Source organism: Coregonus clupeaformis, chromosome 8 (genome assembly GCF_020615455.1).
Source record: "Coregonus clupeaformis isolate EN_2021a chromosome 8, ASM2061545v1, whole genome shotgun sequence".
NCBI lineage: Eukaryota > Metazoa > Chordata > Actinopteri > Salmoniformes > Salmonidae > Coregonus > Coregonus clupeaformis.
The window spans coordinates 46,199,285-46,220,703 of record NC_059199.1 but is presented as its reverse complement, the minus strand read 5'-3'; the positions used below and the strand labels follow the sequence as shown (position 1 = coordinate 46,220,703).

At 40.4% G+C, this 21,419-nt stretch overlaps 1 protein-coding gene across 4 annotated transcripts in view; it reads right to left on the bottom strand.

Annotated features, from left to right (window-relative positions):
• dennd3a (DENN/MADD domain containing 3a) overlaps nucleotides 1–15,909 on the bottom strand; it is a 52,327-nt gene extending 36,418 nt beyond the window's left edge. For all 4 annotated transcript variants that reach the window (XM_045222030.1, XM_045222032.1, XM_045222031.1 and 1 more), the window contains exon 1: nucleotides 15,761–15,909. The gene's annotated coding sequence lies outside the window, so the exon portion shown is untranslated. The remainder of the gene's footprint in view (nucleotides 1–15,760) is intronic.
• Nucleotides 15,910–21,419: the final 5,510 nt, after the last annotated feature.

Here is a 21,419-nt window from a genome sequence, read left to right as displayed (position 1 = left end):
TCAGTGTTGTAAAGTACTTAAGTAGTTTTTTGGGGTATCTGTACTGTACTATTTATATTTTTGACAACTTTCACTCCACTACATTCCTAAAGAAAATAATGTACTTTTTACTCCATACATTTTCCATGACACCAAAAGTACTCATTACATTTTGAATGCTTAGCAGGACAGGAACATGGTCCAATTCACAAGACTCCTCACGAGAACATCCCTGGTCATCCCTACTCTGATCGGGCGGACTCACTAAACACAAATGGTTTGTTTGTAAATTATGTCTGAGTGTTGGAGTATGCCCCTGGCTATCCGCAAATTTTAAAAACATGGTTTGCTTAACATAAGGAATTTGAAATGATTTATACTTTTACTTTTGATTCTTAACTATATTTAAAACCAAATAATTTTACTCAAATAGTTTACTGGGTGACTCACTTTTACTTGAGTCATTTTCAATTACGGTATATTAACTTTCATTTTTTTTTTGGAGGGGGTAGATCAACTTTAATATTGCAGATAGATTGTAACTTCCATCAATGTAATTGTCTGCATCACTTCCAATCCCCCATGTTTCTTTTTTTTAAAATCAATATATATATATATATATATATATATATATATATATATATATATATATATATATATATATATATATATATATATATTCACATACACACACACATCACACACATATATACAGTGGGGAGAACAAGTATTTGATACACTGCCGATTTAGCAGGTTTTCCTACTTACAAAGCATGTAGAGGTCTGTAATTTTTATCATAGGTACACTTCAACTGTGAGAGACGGAATCTAAAACAAAAATCCAAAAAATCACATTGTATGATTTTTAAGTAATTAATTTAGTAAGTATTTGATACATCAGAAAAGCAGAACTTAATATTTGGTACAGAAACCTTTGTTTGCAATTACAGAGATCATACGTTTCCTGTAGGTCTTGATCAGGTTTGCACACACTGCAGCAGGGATTTTGGCCCACTCCTCCATACAGGCCTTCTCCAGATCCTTCAGGTTTCGGGGCTGTCGCTGGGCAATACGGACTTTCAGCTCCCTCCAAAGATGTTCTATTGGGTTCAGGTCTGGAGACTGGCTAGGCCACTCCAGGACCTTGAGATGCTTCTTACGGAGCCACTCCTTAGTTGCCCTGGCTGTGTGTTTCGGGTCGTTGTCATGCTGGAAGACCCAGCCACGACCCATCTTCAATGCTCTTACTGAGGGAAGGAGGTTGTTGGCCAAGATCTCGCGATACATGGCCCCATCCATCCTCCCCTCAATACGGTGCAGTCGTCCTGTCCCCTTTGCAGAAAGGCATCCCCAAAGAATGATGTTTCCACCTCCATGCTTCACGGTTGGGATGGTGTTCTTGGGGTTGTACTCATCCTTCTTCTTCCTCCAAACACGGCGAGTGGAGTTTAGACCAAAAAGCTCTATTTTTGTCTCATCAGACCACATGACCTTCTCCTATTCCTCCTCTGGATCATCCAGATGGTCATTGGCAAACTTCAGACGGGCCTGGACATGCGCTGGCTTGAGCAGGGGGACCTTGCGTGCGCTGCAGGATTTTAATCCATGACGGCGTTGTGTGTTACTAATGGTTTTCTTTGAGACTGTGGTCCTAGCTCTCTTCAGGTCATTGACCAGGTCCTGCCGTGTAGTTCTGGGCTGATCCCTCACCTTCCTCATGATCATTGATGCCCCACGAGGTGAGATCTTGCATAGAGCCCCATACCGAGGGTGATTGACCGTCATCTTGAACTTCTTCCATTTTCTAATAATTGCGCCAACAGTTGTTGCCTTCTCAACAAGCTGCTTGCCTATTGTCCTGTAGCCCATCCCAGCCTTGTGCAGGTCTACAATTTTATCCCTGATGTCCTTACACAGCTCTCTGGTGTTGGCCATTGTGGAGAGGTTGGAGTCTGTTTGATTGAGTGTGTGGACAGGTGTCTTTTATACAGGTAACGAGTTCAAACAGGTGCAGTTAATACAGGTAATGAGTGGAGAACAGGAGGGCTTCTTAAAGAAAAACTAACAGGTCTGTGAGAGCCGGAATTCTTACTGGTTGGTAGGTGATCAAATACTTATGTCAAGCAATTAAATGCAAATGAATTACTTAAAAATCATACAATGTGATTTTCTGGATTTTTGTTTTTAGTTTCCGTCTCTCACAGTTGAAGTGTACCTATGATAAAAATGACAGACCTCTACATGCTTTGTAAGTAGGAAAACCTGCAAAATCGGCAGTGTATCAAATACTTGTTCTCCCCACTGTATGTATGTATATATATATATATATAACACACATACATACATACACACTTCCTTTTTTAAAATATATTTCCCTTTATTACTTTCCAACCCCACCACCCCTTCCCTAATTGGAGTAACCTAGTGAACAACAATGCTTAGGCATCTACTTCCAGTTTATACATACTATATACATTTTATGGACACAGTCAATTTTACAATAATTCTATTTTGTTTGTTTTTACTCCTGAACTTCCTCAACCTCTCCGATCATTTTCATGATGTCCATCCGGTTTGCCATATCTTTCTAACTGTGCTCTTTCACAAAAGCACTCAACCTATAACCTATATACTTATTATGGACACAGTACGCTTAACTAATAATGTATCTTGTTATTAGTTGTTGTTAGTTGTTAAGTCCCATCCTTCAACTCCATTCAACACCACCCATCTATCACTTAACACCATCCATATTGGATTTTTATTTGCCATATATTTTTCAACTGTACTGTGATGTTTTACAAAAGTTCTGAACCTTTCTATTCTCATTGTTTCTACAGATTGTAAATTGAAAATAAACATTTTTGCTCAAAGTATTATTATATTATTGATCGATTGACTATTACTTTTCAGATCACCCAGTAATGCTATCTGCAGGGTTAGCTCCAGGTAAATATTGCAATCCTTTAGCCATTCCTGGACCTGTGTCCAAAAACAAACTACAAATGGACAGTACCAAAACAAATGATCTAATGATTCTGTATCTTCGCAGCAAAATCTGCAGAGCTGGGAAGATTGTATCCCCCATGTAAATAACATTATATTGGTAGCAAGAATTTTATATAATAATAATTTAAATTGAAAAATTCTAAGTTTTGAATCCGGCATCGTTTTGCGTATTAGTTCATAAACACTATGCCATGGGATCGGTACGTCAAAAATCTCTTCCCAACTATTTTGCAATCTATATGGGATGGCTGTCAATCCTTTGGTCCTTAAATGAAACTGGTATACTTTATCACAGTTTTCCTTAACCAATTATGTTCTTTAATGCAAGGCCGACAGACAAGTTCCTTACATTTTCCCCCTTCCACTTTCCTCTTCCATTTTTGCGGGAATGCTGCAATTATTTGGTTGTAATTTTGGGTAGAGCAGACATTTCCATATGTTTTTGTTAGCTGCATGTGCGACAACTCTATTTTTGCTAACTTTCTATTAAAATGTATTGGAGTGAGATCCTTTATTTCATTTGGGATATGTATTCCGAGTATATCCACATCACCATCAGACCATTTTATTGGTAAACTACATGGTAATGTAATTCTTTTTTTTTTTTGTGATCCAAAACGTAATATAGTACATTTATCATAATTTGGTTGTAATCTACAGAGGTTAGAAAATGTATCTAGATCCTCTATGAGGCTGTGGAGGAATTCAAGTTGTGGATTTAAAAGAAAACATGAATCATCAGCGTACAATGACACCTTTGTTTTTAAGCCCTGGATTTCTAAATCCTTTGATATTATTGTTGGATCTGATTTTAATAGCTAACATCTCGATAGCCATAATAAATAGATATGCAGATAGTGGACAACCTTGTTTTACTCCTCTTGACAGTTTCAAACTTTCTGAGAAATAGCCATTATTTACTATTTTACACCTAGGGTTACTATACATGATTTTAACCCACTTTATAAGAGATTCTCCAAAATTGAAATGCTCCAGGCATTTACAGTGGGGGAAAAAAGTATTTAGTCAGCCACCAATTGTGCAAGTTCTCCCACTTAAAAAGATGAGAGAGGCCTGTAATTTTCATCATAGGTACACGTCAACTATGACTGACAAATTGAGAGAATAAAAATCCAGAAAATCACATTGTAGGATTTTATATGAATTTATTTGCAAATTATGGTGGAAAATAAGTATTTGGTCACCTACAAACAAGCAAGATTTCTGGCTCTCACAGACCTGTAACTTCTTCTTTAAGAGGCTCCTCTGTCCTCCACTCGTTACCTGTATTAATGGCACCTGTTTGAACTTGTTATCAGTATAAAAGACACCTGTCCAAAACATCAAACAGTCACACTCCAAACTCCACTATGGCCAAGACCAAAGGACACCAGAAACAAAATTGTAGACCTGCACCAGGCTGGGAAGACTGAATCTGCAATAGGTAAGCAGCTTGGTTTGAAGAACTCAACTGTGGGAGCAATTATTAGGAAATGGAAAACATACAAGACCACTGATAATCTCCCTCGATCTGGGGCTCCACGCAAGATCTCACCCCGTGGGGTCAAAATGATCACAAGAACGGTGAGCAAAAATCCCAGAACCACACGGGGGGGACCTAGTGAATGACCTGCAGAGAGCTGGGACCAAAGTAACACACTACGCCGCCAGGGACTCAAATCCTGCAGTGCCAGACGTGTCCCCCTGCTTAAGCCAGTACATGTCCAGGCCCGTCTGAAGTTTGCTAGAGTGCATTTGGATGATCCAGAAGAGGATTGGGGAGAATGTCATATGGTCAGATGAAACCAAAATATAACTTTTTGGTAAAAACTCAACTCGTCGTGTTTGGAGGACAAAGAATGCTGAGTTGCATCCAAAGAACACCATACCTACTGTGAAGCATGGGGGTGGAAACATCATGCTTTGGGGCTGTTTTTCTGCAAAGGGACCAGGACGACTGATCCGTGTAAAGGAAAGAATGAATGGGGCCATGTATCGTGAGATTGAGTGAAAACTTCCTTCCATCAGCAAGGGCATTGAAGATGAAACGTGGCTGGGTCTTTCAGCATGACAATGATCCCAAACACACTGCCCGGGCAACGAAGGAGTGGCTTCGTAAGAGGCATTTCAAGGTCCTGGAGTGGCCTAGCCAGTCTCCAGATCTCAACCCCATAGAAAATCTTTGGAGGGAGTTGAAAGTCTGTGTTGCCCAGCGACAGCCCCAAAACATCACTGCTCTAGAGGAGATCTGCATGGAGGAATGGGCCAAAATACCAGCAACAGTGTGTGAAAACCTTGTGAAGACTTACAGAAAACGATTGACCTGTGTCATTGCCAACAAAGGGTATATAACAAAGTATTGAGAAACTTTTGTTATTGACCAAATACTTATTTTCCACCATAATTTGCAAATAAATTCATTAAAAATCCTACAATGTGATTTTCTGGATTTTTCTTTCTCATTTTGTCTGTCATAGTTGATGTGTACCTATGATTAAAATTACAGGTCTCTCTCATCTTTTTAAGTGGGAGAACTTGCACAATTGGTGGCTGACTAAATACTCTTTTCCCCCACTGTATATATAAACCCCAGTCGTACTTTATCAAATGCCTTTTCGAAGTCTGCTAGGAATAGCAGTCCTGGTTTCCCAGATTTTTCTTTGTGTTCTATTGTTTACAGTACTTGCCTTATATTATCTCCAATGTATCTTCGATGTAAATAACCTGTCTGATTAGAATGAATAATGTCCGACAATACCTTTTTAATTCTATGAGCTATACATTTTGCATTACAATACTGAAGTGTAAGGGGCCTCCAATTTTTTTAATGGACTGGATCTTTATATTTTCCACTTGTATCCTGTTTCAGTAGTAATGAAATCAGAACTTCTTCTTGAGTGTCTGATAATCTACCATTTACATAGGAGTGTTTAAAACATGCTAATAACGGTCCTCTGAGCATATCAAAAAAGGTTTGGTATACTTCGACTGGTATGCCATCCAACCCTGGAGTTTTCCCGGACTTAATGTCTAATTGCATCCAGAAGTTCCTCCTCTGTAATTTCACCTTCACATGAGTCTTTCTATATGGCTGTTAATTTTACATTATCAATAGAAAAAACATCACTTCAATTAGCTTCAGTTAGAGGAGATGGAGGCGACTGAAAAGAAAACATATGCTTAAAGTACTTTGTTTCCTCCTTCAAAATATCATTTGGTGAATCATTGGTGACTCCGTCATTTGTAACCAGTTTCAGTAAATTACTTTTGGTAGCATTCCTATGCTGAAGATAAAAAAATTATTTGGTGCATTTTTCTCCATATTCCATCAATTTTTCCCCATATTCCATTATTTTGTAAAAATATATTACACTTGATCTTTCTTGAATAAGTTTCTCCATTTCTTTTTCCTCTAATTTATTCTGAGCCTCTATGTTACAGTTGTTATTGCCATCTATCTGTTCTGTTAGACCTTCTATTTCCTTTGTTAGTGTGGACTCTTTTGACCTAAATTGCTTTTGAGATGAGTACTGAATTGCATGGCCTCTAAAGGCACATTTAAAGGTGTCCCATAGAATAAGGGGATTTGCTGTACCTATGTTATGTCGGAAAAAAATCAGTTATGAATTCCTCTGTCCTAGTTAAAAACAAGTTATCATCCAATAGGCTTTGATTAAATTTCCAATATCCTCGCCCACGTGGAAATTCAGTAAGAGTAATGTATATGCCAATTATATGATGGTCTGACAGCATTCTGTCCCCTATCAACACTTTAACTTTTGGTGCCAACGAAAATGACATAAAAATAAGTCAAGACGACTAGCTTGATTGAGTCTCCGCAATGTCTATCTCACTAGATAAGGATATTTAAGCCTCCATATATCTACTAGTTCTAATGTATCCATGACATTCATGATTTCCTTAAGAGCATGAGGGTGATTGTTTGTAGTGTGACTTCCTTTACGGTCCATTGAACTATTTAAAATGGTATTATAATCTCCCACCATAATAATAGAGTCTTGAATTGCTTGCAGGGTTGATAATGTATTATATATATTGTCAAAGAAGTGTGGATCATCATTATTTGGTCTGTAAAGGTTAATGAGCCATATCTGTTTATGGTCCAATAACATACAGTGGGGAGAACAAGTATTTGATACACTGCCGATTTTGCAGGTTTTCCTACTTACAAAGCATGTAGTGGCCTGTAATTTTTATCATAGGTACACTTCAACTGTGAGAGACGGAATCTAAAAAATCAAGAAAAATCAAGAAAATCACATTGTATGATTTTTAAATAATTAATTTGCATTTTATTGCATGACATAAGTATTTGATCACCTACCAACCAGTAAGAATTCCGGCTCTCACAGACCTGTTAGTTTTTCTTTAAGAAGCCCTCCTGTTCTCCACTCATTACCTGTATTAACTGCACCTGTTTGAACTCGTTACCTGTATAAAAGACACCTGTCCACACACTCAAACAGACTCCAACCTCTCCACAATGGCCAAGACCAGAGAGCTGTGTAGGGATATCATGTATAAAATTGTAGACCTGCACAAGGCTGGGATGAGCTAAAGGACAATAGGCAAGCAGCTTGGTGAGAAGGCAACAACTGTTGGCGCAATTATTATAAAATGGAAGAAGTTCAAGATGACGGTCAATCACCCTCGGTCAATGATCAATGATCAATGATCATGAGGAAGTTGAGGGATCAGCCCAGAACTACACAGCAGGACCTGGTCAATGACCTGAAGAGAGCTGGGACCACAGTCTCAAAGAAAATCATTAGTAACACACAACACCGTCATGGATTAAAATCCTGCAGCGCACGCAAGGTCCCCCTGCTCAAGCCAGCGCATGTCCAGGCCCGTCTGAAGTTTGCCAATGACCATCTGGATGATCCAGAGGAGGAATGGGAGAAGGTCATGTGGTCTGATGAGACAAAAATAGAGCTTTTTGGTCTAAACTCCACTCGCCGTGTTTGGAGGAAGAAGAAGGATGAGTACAACCCCAAGAACACCATCCCAACCGTGAAGAATGGAGGTGGAAACATCATTCTTTGGGGATGCTTTTCTGCAAAGGGGACAGGACGACTGCACCGTATTGAGGGGAGGATTTGGCATGGGTCCTCAGATCCTCAAAAAATTCTACAGCTGCACCATCGAGAGCATCCTGACTGGTTGCATCACCGCCTGGTATGGCAACTGCTTGGCCTCCGACCGCAAGGCACTACAGAGGGTAGTGCGTACGGCCCAGTACATCACTGGGGCAAAGCTTCCTGCCATCCAGGACCTCTATACCAGGCGGTGTCAGAGGAAGGCCCTCAAAATTGTCAAAGACTCCAGCCACCCTAGTCATAGACTGTTCTCTCTGCTACCGCACGGCAAGCGGTACCAGAGTGCCAAGTCTAGGTCCAAAAGACTTCTCAACAGCTTCTACCCCAAGCCATAAGACTCCTGAACAGCTAATCATGGCTACCCGGACTATTTGCACTGCCCCCCCACCCCATCCTTTTTACGCTGCTGCTACTCTGTTAAGTATTTATGCATAGTCACTTTAACTCTACCCACAGGTACATATTACCTCAACTAGCCGGTGCCCCCGCACATTGACTCTGCAACGGTACCCCCCTGTATATATAGCCTCCCTACTGTCACTTTATTTTACTTCTGCTCTTCTTTTTCTCAACACTTTTTTTGTTGTTGTTTTATTTTTACTTTTTTGTTTAAAATAAATGCACTGTTGGTTAAGGGCTGTAAGTAAGCATTTCACTGTAATGTCTGCACCTGTTGTATTCGGCGCATGTGACCAATACAATTTGATTTGATTTGATGATGGATGGGGCCATGTATCGCGAGATCTTGGCCAACAACCTCCTTCCCTCAGTAAGAGCATTGAAGATGGGTCGTGGCTGGGTCTTCCAGCATGACAACGACCCGAAACACACAGCCAGGGCAACTAAGGAGTGGCTTCGTAAGAAGCATCTCAAGGTCCTGGAGTGGCCTAGCCAGTCTCCAGTCCTGAACCCAATAGAACATCTTTGGAGGGAGCTGAAAGTCCGTATTGCCCAACGACAGCCCCGAAACCTGAAGGATCTGGAGAAGGTCTGTATGGAGGAGTGGGCCAAAATCCCTGCTGCAGTGTGTGCAAACCTGGTCAAGAACTACAGGAAACGTATGATCTCTGTAATTGCAAACAAAGGTTTCTGTACCAAATATTAAGTTCTGCTTTTCTGATGTATCAAATACTTATGTCATGCAATAAAATGCAAATTAATTACTTAAAAATCATACAATGTGATTTTCTGGATTTTTGTTTTATATTCCGTCTCTCACAGTTGAAGTGTATCTATGATAAAAATTACAGACCTCTACATGCTTTGTAAGTAGGAAAACCTGCAAAATCGGCAGTGTATCAAATACACTGTATTTAAAATAATCCATCTACCTTGCGTATCTGTTTGGACAATTTGCACATTCGGATCGAAATTACTGTTAATTAATATCATCACCCCTTTTGAGTTTCTTAGCGCATGGGAGAAGTATATTTCGCCTCCCCATTCCATTTTCCATGCAACTTCATCTAGAATTGTTGAATGAGTTTCCTGTAAACAATAGATATTATATTCCTTCTCTTTGGGCCATGTAAATATTGTTCTTCTTTTCTTATTATCTGCTAAGCCATTACAAGTATAACTGGCTATACTTATTTCACCATATACCATAATGAGATACAAGTTTCAAAACTATTTATCATTATATACAGTGAGGGAAAAAAGTATTTGATACCCTGCTGATTTTGTACGTTTGCCCACTGACAAAGACATGATCAGTCTATAATTTTAATGGTAGGTTTATTTGAACAGTGAGAGACAGAATAACAACAAAAAATCCAGAAAAACACATGTTAAAAATGTTATAAATTGATTTGCATTTTAATGAGGGAAATAAGTATTTGACCCCTCTGCAAAACATGATTTAGTACTTGGTGGCAAAACCCTTGTTGGCAATCACAGAGGTCAGACGTTTCTTGTAGTTGGCCACCAGGTTTGCACACATCTCAGGAGGGATTTTGTCCCACTCCTCTTTGCAGATCTTCTCCAAATCATTAAGGTTGAGGCTGACGTTTGGCAACTCGAACCTTCAGCTCCCTCCACAGATTTTCTATGGGATTAAGGTCTGGAGAATTGGCTAGGCCACTCCAGGACCTTAATGTGCTTCTTCTTGAGCCACTCCTTTGTTGCCTTGGCCGTATGTTATGGGTCATTGTCATGCTGGAATACCCATCTACGACCCATTTTCAATGCCCTGGCTGAGGGAAGGAGGTTCTCACCCAAGATTTGACGGTACATGGCCCTGTCCATCGTCCCTTTGATGCGGTGAAGTTGTCCTGTCCCCTTAGCAGAAAAACACCACCAAAGCAAAATGTTTTCACCTCCATGTTTGACGGTGGGGATGGTGTTTTTGGGGTCATAGGCAGCATTCCTCCTCCTCCAAACACGGCGAGTTGAGTTGATGCCAAAGAGCTCGATTTTGGTCTCATCTGACCACAACACTTTCACCCAGTTCTCCTCTGAATCATTCAGATATTCATTGGCAAACTTCAGACGGGCCTGTATATGTGCTTTCTTGAGCAGGGGGACCTTGCGGGCGCTGCAGGATTTCAATCCTTCACGGCGTAGTGTGTAACCAATTGTTTTCTTGGTGACTATGGTCCCAGCTGCCTTGAGATCATTTACAAGATCCTCCCGTGTAGTTCTGGGCTGATTCCTCACCGTTCTCATGATCATTGCAACTCCACGAGGTGAGATCTTGCATGGAGCCCCAGGCCGAGGGAGATTGACAGTTATTTTGTGTTTCTTCCATTTGCGAATAATCGCACCAACTGTTGTCACCTTCTCACCAAGCTGCTTGGCGATGGTCTTGTAGCCCATTCCAGCCTTGTGTAGGTCTACAATCTTGTCCCTGACATCCTTGGAGAGCTCTTTGGTCTTGGCCATGGTGGAGAGTTTGGAATCTGATTGATTGATTGCTTCTGTGGACAGGTGTCTTTTATACAGGTAACAAGCTGAGATTAGGAGCACTCCCTTTAAGAGTGTGCTCCTAATCTCAGCTCGTTACCTGGATAAAAGACACCTGGGAGCCAGAAATCTTTCTGATTGAGAGGGGGTCAAATACTTATTTCCCTCATTAAAATGCAAATCAATTTATAACATTTTTAACATGCGTTTTTCTGGATTTTTTTGTTTTGTTATTCTGTCTCTCACTGTTCAGTCTATAATTTTAATGGTAGGTTTATTTGATCATGTCTTTGTCAGTGGGCAAACATACAAAATCAGCAGGGGATCAAATACTTTTTTCCCCTCACTGTAGCAGTACCATGATATTTGCGTTGCTACTAAGTAACCCTCCAATTGTTCTCCACTAATTCCCCCGCTAAAGCCCCTCCCCGTCCCAAGTTGGGCCGTCATCCCAGTGATCAGCATACCACCCCCGTCCCTCCGGATCCCTAGGGCCCCGAGAGGCCAGGACCCATCCATCGAAAACAGCACACGGTGCCACCCACAAAACAGAAGCAGGTCAACCGCCAAAAGCATTTCCAATGCTCTCACACACACACACACACACACACACACACACACACACACACATATAGCTATTTAAAAATATATATCTATTCAAATATTTTGCATATCTTATTTTCCAGCATTAACAATTAATATGCGTAATAATGTCGGCAGTTCATGCGTAGGATTTTAACCTATAACCCGGATTGCCATTGTATTACATTACATTTTTGACAAGCAATTATTATTTTAGCAAACAATTATTGTGGTTCATCCTATATTCTCCCTAACATCCTTACCCCCCCCTTGCAACAGATGTTGGATAAACATACACGCACACACTCAACACCTTTCCTCCACAATCAACCATAAAATCAGATGCTCAACGGTTGTTACATCCCAGAGCCCAACTCAAGAAAGGACCTGATTTACGAATGCATATACGAATGCAAATACAGTTACAGCTGTTTGAGCAAAAATTGACAACAATGTGAGATTTGATTAATCTATTTAATCTATGTCAAGTCCTAGGTGATGGAGATCAGATCCACCCTCTTCACCTGAGACACAAACACTCTGGTCCCCCGTTGTAACCATTTTTCCCAAGCATCTCCGTGCAGTCAGACCTTTGATTATTTTGTGCCACCTGGGCACAAAGATATCTTTACTTTTAATCAAGTATGACCATTAGGTACTTTTTCCACCACTGACTATACTTGAAATGACAAAGTTGTGACAATAGGGCAGTGATGGGCAACTTTGATGGGGTAAAAAAAAAAAACATCCCCTGTGAGTGAGACTGACTAACAAAGTCCATGGGGGCCCCCCGGAAGGTTATTTCATCATTACTAAGTTTAGATAGCCGATTTTGGGGAAACTCTGGTCTCTCGGGCCCCGCCTGGGTGCACGTTTTGGTTTTTGCCCTAGCACTAGACAGCTGATTCAAATAACCAACTGATGATTTGAATCCGCTGTGTAGTGCAATGACAAAAACCAAAACGTGCACCCAGGGGGGGCCCCAGGACCAGGTTTGGGAACCCCTGTGCTAAACTAACTTACCAATCAACATTTTATTTTTGCTGATATGTGCCAATTGTATTGATTTACCCCTTTTTCTATCAAACCTGGTCTCAGAGCATTTCGTATTATTCTGTATGTAAATCCGAGACACTCCATTTAGTATAATATGTTACGTTTTGTATGGTATGTATTAAGTTGTAGATGATATGTTACGAATTCCAATTTGTTGTGGCTAACGTTAGCTAGGTGGCTAACGCTAGCTAGCTGGCTAACATTAGCTAAGCTAGGGGTTAAGAGTTAGCTTAAGGTTAGAGGAAGGGTTAGCTAAAAGGGTTAAGGTTAGGTAGTGCTGAGCGATTATTTGTTTTTTATACTAATTGACCGACGTCGGTTCATTATTTGAATTCCATTTCGTTCGTTTTTTTTCTGTGAGCTCAATGAGCACATTGCACAGTTTCTCTAGATCAGATCCAGCCTGAACTGTGAGATGTAGTAGGGAGTTGTAGTTTCCAACAGGCCAATATTCAACTTAGTTTAGCGCATAACACCTGGTAATTGCCTACAATGACCACAATCCATTGCGCATCTACACTACATGACCAAAAGTATGCCGACACCTGCTCGTCAAACATCTCATTCCAAAATCATGGGCATTAATATGAAGTTGGTCCCCCTTTGCTGCTATAACAGCCTCCACTCTTCTGGGAAGGCTTTCCACTAGATGTTGAAACATTGCTGCGAGGACTTGCTTCCATTCAGCCACAAGAGCATTAGTGAGGTCGGGCTCTGATGTTGGGCGATTAGCAGTCGGCGTTCCAATTAATCCCAAAGGTGTTCAATAGGGTTGAGGTCAGGGCTCTGTGCAGGCCAGTCAAGTTCTTTCACACCGATCTCGACAAACCAGTTCTATATGGACCTCGCTTTGTGCACGGGGGGCATTGTCATACTAAAACAGGAAAGGGCCTTCCCCAAACTGTTGCCACAAAGTTGGAAGCACAGAATGTAATTGTATGCTGTAGTGTAAAGATTTCCCTTCACACTGGAACTAAGGGGCCTAGCCAGAACCATGAAATACAGCCCCAGACCATTATTCCTCCTCCACCAAACTTTACAGTTGGCACTATGTATTGGTGCAGGTAGTGTTCTCCTGCCATCCGCCAAACCAAATATTTGTCCGTCGGACTGTCAGATGGTGAAGCATGATTCATCACTCCAGAGAACGCGTTTCCACTGCTCCAGAGTCCAATGGCGGCGAGCTTTACACCACAATCCAGCCGACGCTTGGCATTGCGCATGGTGATCTTAGGCTTGTGTGCGGCTGCTCGGCCATGGAAACCCATTTCATGAAGCTCCCGACTAACAGTTCTTGTGCTGACTTTTCTTCCAGAGGCAGTTTGGAACTCGGTAGGGAGTGTTGCAACAGAGGACAGACAATTTTTATGCGCTACGTGCTTCAGCACTTGCCGGTCCCGTTCTGTGAACTTGTGTGGCTACCACTTCGTGGCTGAGCCATTGTTGCTCCTAGACGTTTCCACTTCACAATAACAGCACATAAATACAGTTGACCGGGGTAGCTCTAGCAGGGAAAAGATTTGACGAACCGACTTGTTGGAAAGGTGGAATCCTATGACGATGCCAAGTTGAAAGTCACTGAGCTCTTCAGTAAGGCCATTCTACTGCCAATGTTTGTCTATGGAGATTGCATGGCTGTGTGCTCGATTTTATACACCTGTCAGCAATGGGTGTGGCTGAAATAGCCGAATCCACTAATTTGATGGGGTGTCCACATACTTTTGTATATATAGTGTACTTCTCCGGTCTGTTTCTTTTACGCCTGCTACGTTAGGTTAGTGTGGGGCAGACACGGAGAGAAGAATGTGCGATCATGAGGGGATATAGAGAGCAGCTGTTGCTTCGCGAAGTATCTCTACCTGAAAATGCATTATCTAAGTGATTGATAGTTGCTATTCAGCAGTCATAAAAGTATGCATTTTACATTTACATTTACGTCATTTAGCAGACGCTCTTATCCAGAGCAACTTACAGTTAGTGAGTGCATACATTTTTTTTATTTTTTTTATACTGAATCGAACCCACAACCCTGGCGTTGCAAATGCCATGCTCTACCAACTGAGCTACATCCCTGCCGGCCATTCCCTCCCCTACCCTGGACGACGCTGGGCCAATTGTGCGCCGCCCCACGGGTCTCCCGGTCGCGGCCGGCTACGACAGCCTTATTTTCTTTGAAGAACTACAAAAAAAAAGTTATTTTGTCAGACAGCATAGGCAGCAGCTCTATAGAGATGAGATGATGACTTGGAATTAAATAATAAAGTCATCAAATAAAACAAATGTAATATAAACAACTGAAATATTATATTAAAGTAAAGTGAATAAATGATGGTTAAGTGATAAGCAGTAATGGGCAGTCACTACCATCATGGGACTTTTATGTATTGGTTTATCCTGTGTTACAGCATTCAACCTAAATAATCTAAACCAAAATCTGTGATTTTTTATTAATCGAACCGACCTCAAAACACACGAATCACTCAGCAGGGTTAGGGGAAAGGTTAGCTAACATGCAACGTAGTTTCAAAGTAGCAAATAGTTGAAAAGTTGCTAATTAGCTAAAATGCTAAATTTGTCCCTGATGAGATTCAAACACAACCTTTGGGTTGCTAGACGTTCGCGTTATACGCCCACCCATCCATTCAGAATAACCACCCTCTCGTTTTTACTTTAAGTAACCATTCTTATGTAACCGTCCCAAACATAACATATCATACTAATTTGATTATCCCGGATTAACTTTTACTATGTTACGTCTAGTCTGAGACCAGGCTGGAATATCAGTGAGTGACATAAAGCGAAAAACTGCTAATGCACAACCAAATTTCGAAATGGCACCTTCTGTATTATACTATTCTAACTCGCAACAGTGAGTTGAGACCCCAATTGAGTTCCAAAAAAACTAAGAAAAAAAAAAGGGCCAACCACCAGTTGCCCATCCCTGCAATAGGGTTTATATCTCAAATAGAACCTGACATATAGTTAGCTAGCTGAATAAACTTAACTCCATGGTGAAGGAAACTGGAGTTGAGTTTAGTCAGCAAACATATAACGTTGGCTGGAAGCTAGCGCTCTTATGACACGTTTAGAAAACACAAGACATCACCAACCTCTATTCAAACGGTTCTTTTTCATCGGTGTCTTTGTTGGTGAAATAATGAAGGCGTCAAATCCTGCTTAATTGGGGATAACGTGCACACGAAGCTCCACACAGCTCTCTGCCGAGCCGACCACTCCACTCAGTACTGATAGGTCGTTAGCGAACGATCGGCTCTTTTTGAGTGCCTCTTTTTGGTGAGTCTAAAAGCGAATCGCATTGGTGAAAGAGCCGTGCATTTGGCTCCCTGATTTGCATACTGCTACTACTGCTTTTTGAGCTCAAAAGTTTTTCTGCAGATAAGTTACAAAATAATTATCCAAAGAGGGTGAATCCTCACTGCAGAAACAATAAATAGTTTGGCGAGCGCATCAATCTGGTCCACGCTGATTTGTTTGTGTGTAAAAAACGTAGTCATATAATAATTTGGCCAGGTACAATTTTATTTGAACACGCATTTCACGATCTGACATAATGGAAGCCTACCTTTTGGGCTTTACATTGGAGATTTTCTATTTTTTTATCGTTCTAGCAAAGATTTTTATAACTAAGCCAAGACAGACCAGAGCCTGTCGTTTCCAATGGGAGCAAATTAATCATAGTGGGCAGAACACGCAAGGTGGGAAGAACCAAGCACACGCTAGTGAGATCCTATTTGCGCGTTCTAGTATTTATTTGCATATTTCAGTTATGGAACGCCTACTCTGTGAAGTGCACGTGTGCAATAACTCAATTCGCCCTTCTAAACAACGCATTTTTTTTTTACTTTGGCAAAGGGAACAGTCTACAAAACGCAGTCCACTCTGTTTGTTACATATTATAGTTTTGTCAACATAAAACTGTATGGAGATCAAATGTTTCATCGATGAAATTAGCAGAATGTCAGCCAAAATCAATCTTCTCCATCTTCTCCCACTTCCGGAAACTGGGCTTCCTCTCATCACCATATTTGGTAGTGGGTGGAACCGCCAACAGGCTGCGTAACATTTACACATCCAGTGATCTGTGGTTCTAGGTCGATTTTTAAGCGTTTTGAACCAAGAGCCGTTTGGGAGCCAAATGATCCGGCTCTTTTACGTGAACGGAGCCGGATGAGCCAAGTAGGCTGCAATGAGTCCTATAGCAGGATTAAGACCATACTCGCAGGAATATAGATCGTGAGCATAGAGAAGAAAAATACATGTTTAGAACTGATAATTGATCGCATGGAGCAACAATGACTGCAATTAATTGATTATTGACTGTTATGATGAACACAGCTTTGTAGAACCAAAACATACACAGCCTCTGCTCAACAAACTCGAGAACGAATCGGTTGGTGGGTTCGTGAACAACTGCTTATCGCATTGCCTGGCTACCCAAACTCATTCTGCCCAAACGCTACGCCACGCCCACGGACATTAGTTTCTTCTAAGCGAGAAGTATCGAAGAGTATGGATGTATGACAAGATGCATGTCTCTCCGCCTCAACAATGGGAGTCGTTGTCCACAAAGCGACACAGCGCCCTGTCTAGCTCCCGCCTATCCTTTCTTTGGATTGGTGGACACATCTCCTTATTTGAATAGGTCTTGAATATTCGATGAGGGTTGTTGACGTCAATGGAGAGAGAGGCTGTGCTACTAGCCTCAAGACATGAATATGCGTAGCCATCTCGAGACAACTCCAATATAAAGTGTTTTTTCTCAAAGTTGCCAGGATGTCACGTGTCCTATTTATATCAGTACACTCTTAACAATTTAAGCATCACGAAACTTATATTCCATCAAATAAACCTCACCTAGCAAATAAGCCATACATTTTTTTGTTGACCAAATTCGACACTCATTGAACTTCTTGCTTGGCGGGCGAAACAACGAAAAAAAATGCCACCTGCTGGAAGGAGTCATGATTTTCCGCTGAGTTGGGCATCTCTTTTCCTCTTCATCTCTGGAAGTGTATCGAACGACTGAGCAGCGGAAGAATTTAGGGTGTCGTCAGGTTACTAATCACCCTCACCGCTGTCAAGCAATGCATTCCGCCAAGACATGCATTCAGCCAAGTCGTTCACAATCTAGTCCGGTTGCCGCCTCAACTAGACCTCGTTTCAAATGTAGCAAGCCAAAATCTTATTCGTATGCCTAGCCATCAACAAATGTACATTGTTTAAAGCACGCGTTTACAAGTCTTAGTCACAAATAACAGCTCCAATAAGTTCTTGACTCTTTCGAGTTTTCAGTTCCTTGTTCGCCGGTAGGGGGTCCTGCGTGCTCTAGGCATTACTGACAAATGAACGAAATGAGTCGAAAGATTCGTTTTTTTTACTGAACAAGTCGAAAAGATCCGAGTCAGTACAAAGAGCCGAAATTTCCATCACTAGTTCAAGTGGAGCAAATGTAAAATTCCAACTGATGCTGGCTCAAATGTACCACCGTTTAATGGTTGTGGTTTTGGTACTGTCCCTTTGTAGCTTGTTTTTGGTCACAGGTCCAGGAATGGCTGAAGGATTGCAATATTTACCTGGAACTAACCCTGCAGATAGCACTACTGGGTGATCTGAAAAGTCATAGTCAATCAATCAATAATATAATAATACTTTTAGCAAAACTGTTTATTTTCAATTTACAATCTGTGGAAACAATGAGAATAGAAGGGTTCAGAACTTTTGTGAAACATCACAGTACAGTTGAAAAATATATGGCAAATAGAAATCCAATATGGATGGTGTTAAGAGATAAATGGGATGTGTTGAATGGAGCTGAAGGATAGGACTAATAACAACTAACAACAACTAATAACAACAAGATAACTAATGTAAAGCATACTGTGTCCATAATAAGTATATAGGTTATAGGTTGAGAGCTTTTGTGAAAGAGCACAGTTAGAAAGATATGGCATATAGAAACAAACCGGATGAACATCATGAAAATGATCGGAGAGGTTGAGGGTAGAGGAAGTTCAGGAGTAAAAACAAACAAAATAGAATTATTGTAAAATTGACTGTGTCCATAAAATGTATATAGTATGTATAAACTGGAAATAGAGGCCTAAGCGTTGTTGTTCACTAGTTTACTCCAATTAGGGAAGGGGTGTTGGGGTTGGAAAGTAATAAAGGGAAATATATTTTAAAAAAGGATAGGTATATATATGTTTGTATATGCATTTATATATATATGTATGTATGTATACATATATATATATATATATTTGCGAGGGAAAAAAAACATATGGGGGATTGGAAGTGATGCAGATAATTACGATGATGGAAGTTACAATCTATCTGCAATATTAAAGCTGATCTACCCCCAAAAAAGTTTTAAAAAACAACAAAACAAAAACGTTATAGGTGCATGCCGCCACCTACTGTACTGGAGTGTGTAGCCAATCGCAGTTCACAGACTAAATGAATAAAGAACCAAACATTAAGAGAAACTAATCCCTCCTATTTAATCGTGTACTACTAAGAAATTAAAAAAGAGCCCTACTAACCTTTATTAAACCCTCCCCCATCCCCAATAACCCTATACATCGAGTTCAATGTACAATGTCCTAGACGCAAACACCACCTTCCTAATCTGACCCTTGAATCTTGGTTAATCAACTTTTATTTGGAGGGCATATAAATGCCAGCCCTTGGGCTCAGAGTCCCATCTCTTCTGCCACACATCTATCAAAATGGCTCTAATCTTACATTTGGCCTCACCTCTACCCAATGGAGCACGAATATCAAATATATCTCATTTTAAAGCCCTTTTGGCTACCTGGTCTACTATTTCATTCCCGTTCACTCCCAAATGGGCTGGGACTCAACAGAATCACACTACTACACCCTGTCTCTTGACTCTCCATAATAACATTAATGCCTCCAATAGTAGGTCACTCCTATTAGATTTGCCAAATGACCACCCATACACAAAAATGTATGCACGCATGACTGTAAGTCGCTTTGGATAAAAGCGTCTGCTAAATGGCATATTATTATATACTATTCAATACAGACAGGGAATCTGAGCATACTACAATTCTGACAGGTTGAACATCCTCCACCCACTGGTGGGCAGCTACTATTGGCAACAGTTCAACAGAGTATACTGAGAGTTCATCTGTTAGTCTTCGACATATCTCCATATCAAATTGAGGAACGTAAACGCCTGCTCCTGTATGACCACTATCTGTTGCTGGCTCCATACAACTTCCTAGTAAAAAGGTGGCTGATGGCCTACACAGATTCAAATTTGATTCAGGAGTAATAGCCTATGTATGCTGACACAGATAACATATTGAAATCAAACGTGTTAAAAATGTATTGCGATTCAATTGAGAGTTATATTGTAGGCTACAACTACAATCATGTTACAATTAAGATCACTATAATAAGAATGTATAGGACTGCTGGTTGCTATGCAGTTAAATGCTGCCATCCAGCGGCGAGAAAAACATAAATGAAACACAGAATAGTATCCAGTGGTGAGAAATGTAACAGTACAACATCACCACAAGGTGGCAGCCTTATATAAGGGACTGTTGTCAACATTCACAGACGAGTGGACATTATGTATAGTAGATATGACTTTCTGACCAAGCCATAGTATTGCAGTCTGGTAGATTTCCAGTAAATAAAATTGATCAAATATACCCATAGGTTTAAGAAGTATTATAAACCGGGTGGTTTGAGACCTGAATGCTGATTGGCAGACAGCCGTGGCATATCAGACATTATATACAATTAATGTAGCCAATGCCAACAACTGTTTCACCTTATCATAAACAAACATGATCTTACAGTGTGGCTTTAATTGAAAGAGGAAGCTGTGGTTAGCTCACTTTGTCTATCTATCAGTGTGGATGACCTGTGGTTTGACCTCAGTGATGGGCACAAACTGACAGGTATTGTGGGACTGGAATATGATGTGGGGGTGTAGCTATTCCCTCTCCCATTTTGTATTCATTTGATATCCCCTGACAAATTATGCAGAGTCTCTTCATTAAAGTTTGCCGTCTAATGCACTGATAGCCGTTGTGTCCGCTTCTTCATCTACAAGACCTTCGGACAACCCACGGCCTTACAGTACGTTGGATTTACTCATGTTGACCTAAAAACAAACCACCCTCTAACGTTAACATGACTTTATATTACGCTTGTACAGTATTTCAGAGATGCTGATGATGCAGTTTATGGTTATATGTGTAGATACATATCTAATACTTAGTCTTCAAAATGTAATGTATGTGAGTGTAGTACAATAATAAAGAAACAATAACCAAAGAGCTTCTAAGTTTTTTAAAGGTGCATTCAACACAGTGTTCTTCCATACTTCTACATATGAAGGCTCAAGCATATTTACACAATGTATATACAGTACTTAGAAAAAAAACTAATACAAATAATCAGCTTTTTTATAGCAGCAAAATAAACTAAAATAATATTTACAACTTTCATGACAAGGCATATAGTACACTGCAAATACTCTGTTTTTCCCATTATTAAATCTTTACGAAACATCCGTGATTCATTTTAGTAACAGAAAAAAATATACGCAACTCCCATTGTCCTAAAATCAGATGATCTTATAAACGGAATCTAACATAATGAGAGATGAATGATATCATTTTCCTATCAAAAGCAACAATAGGGAAATTGATCTTAAGAACTAGGCCTATACTTATTCAAAGATATTTCGGTGTAAAAATTTCA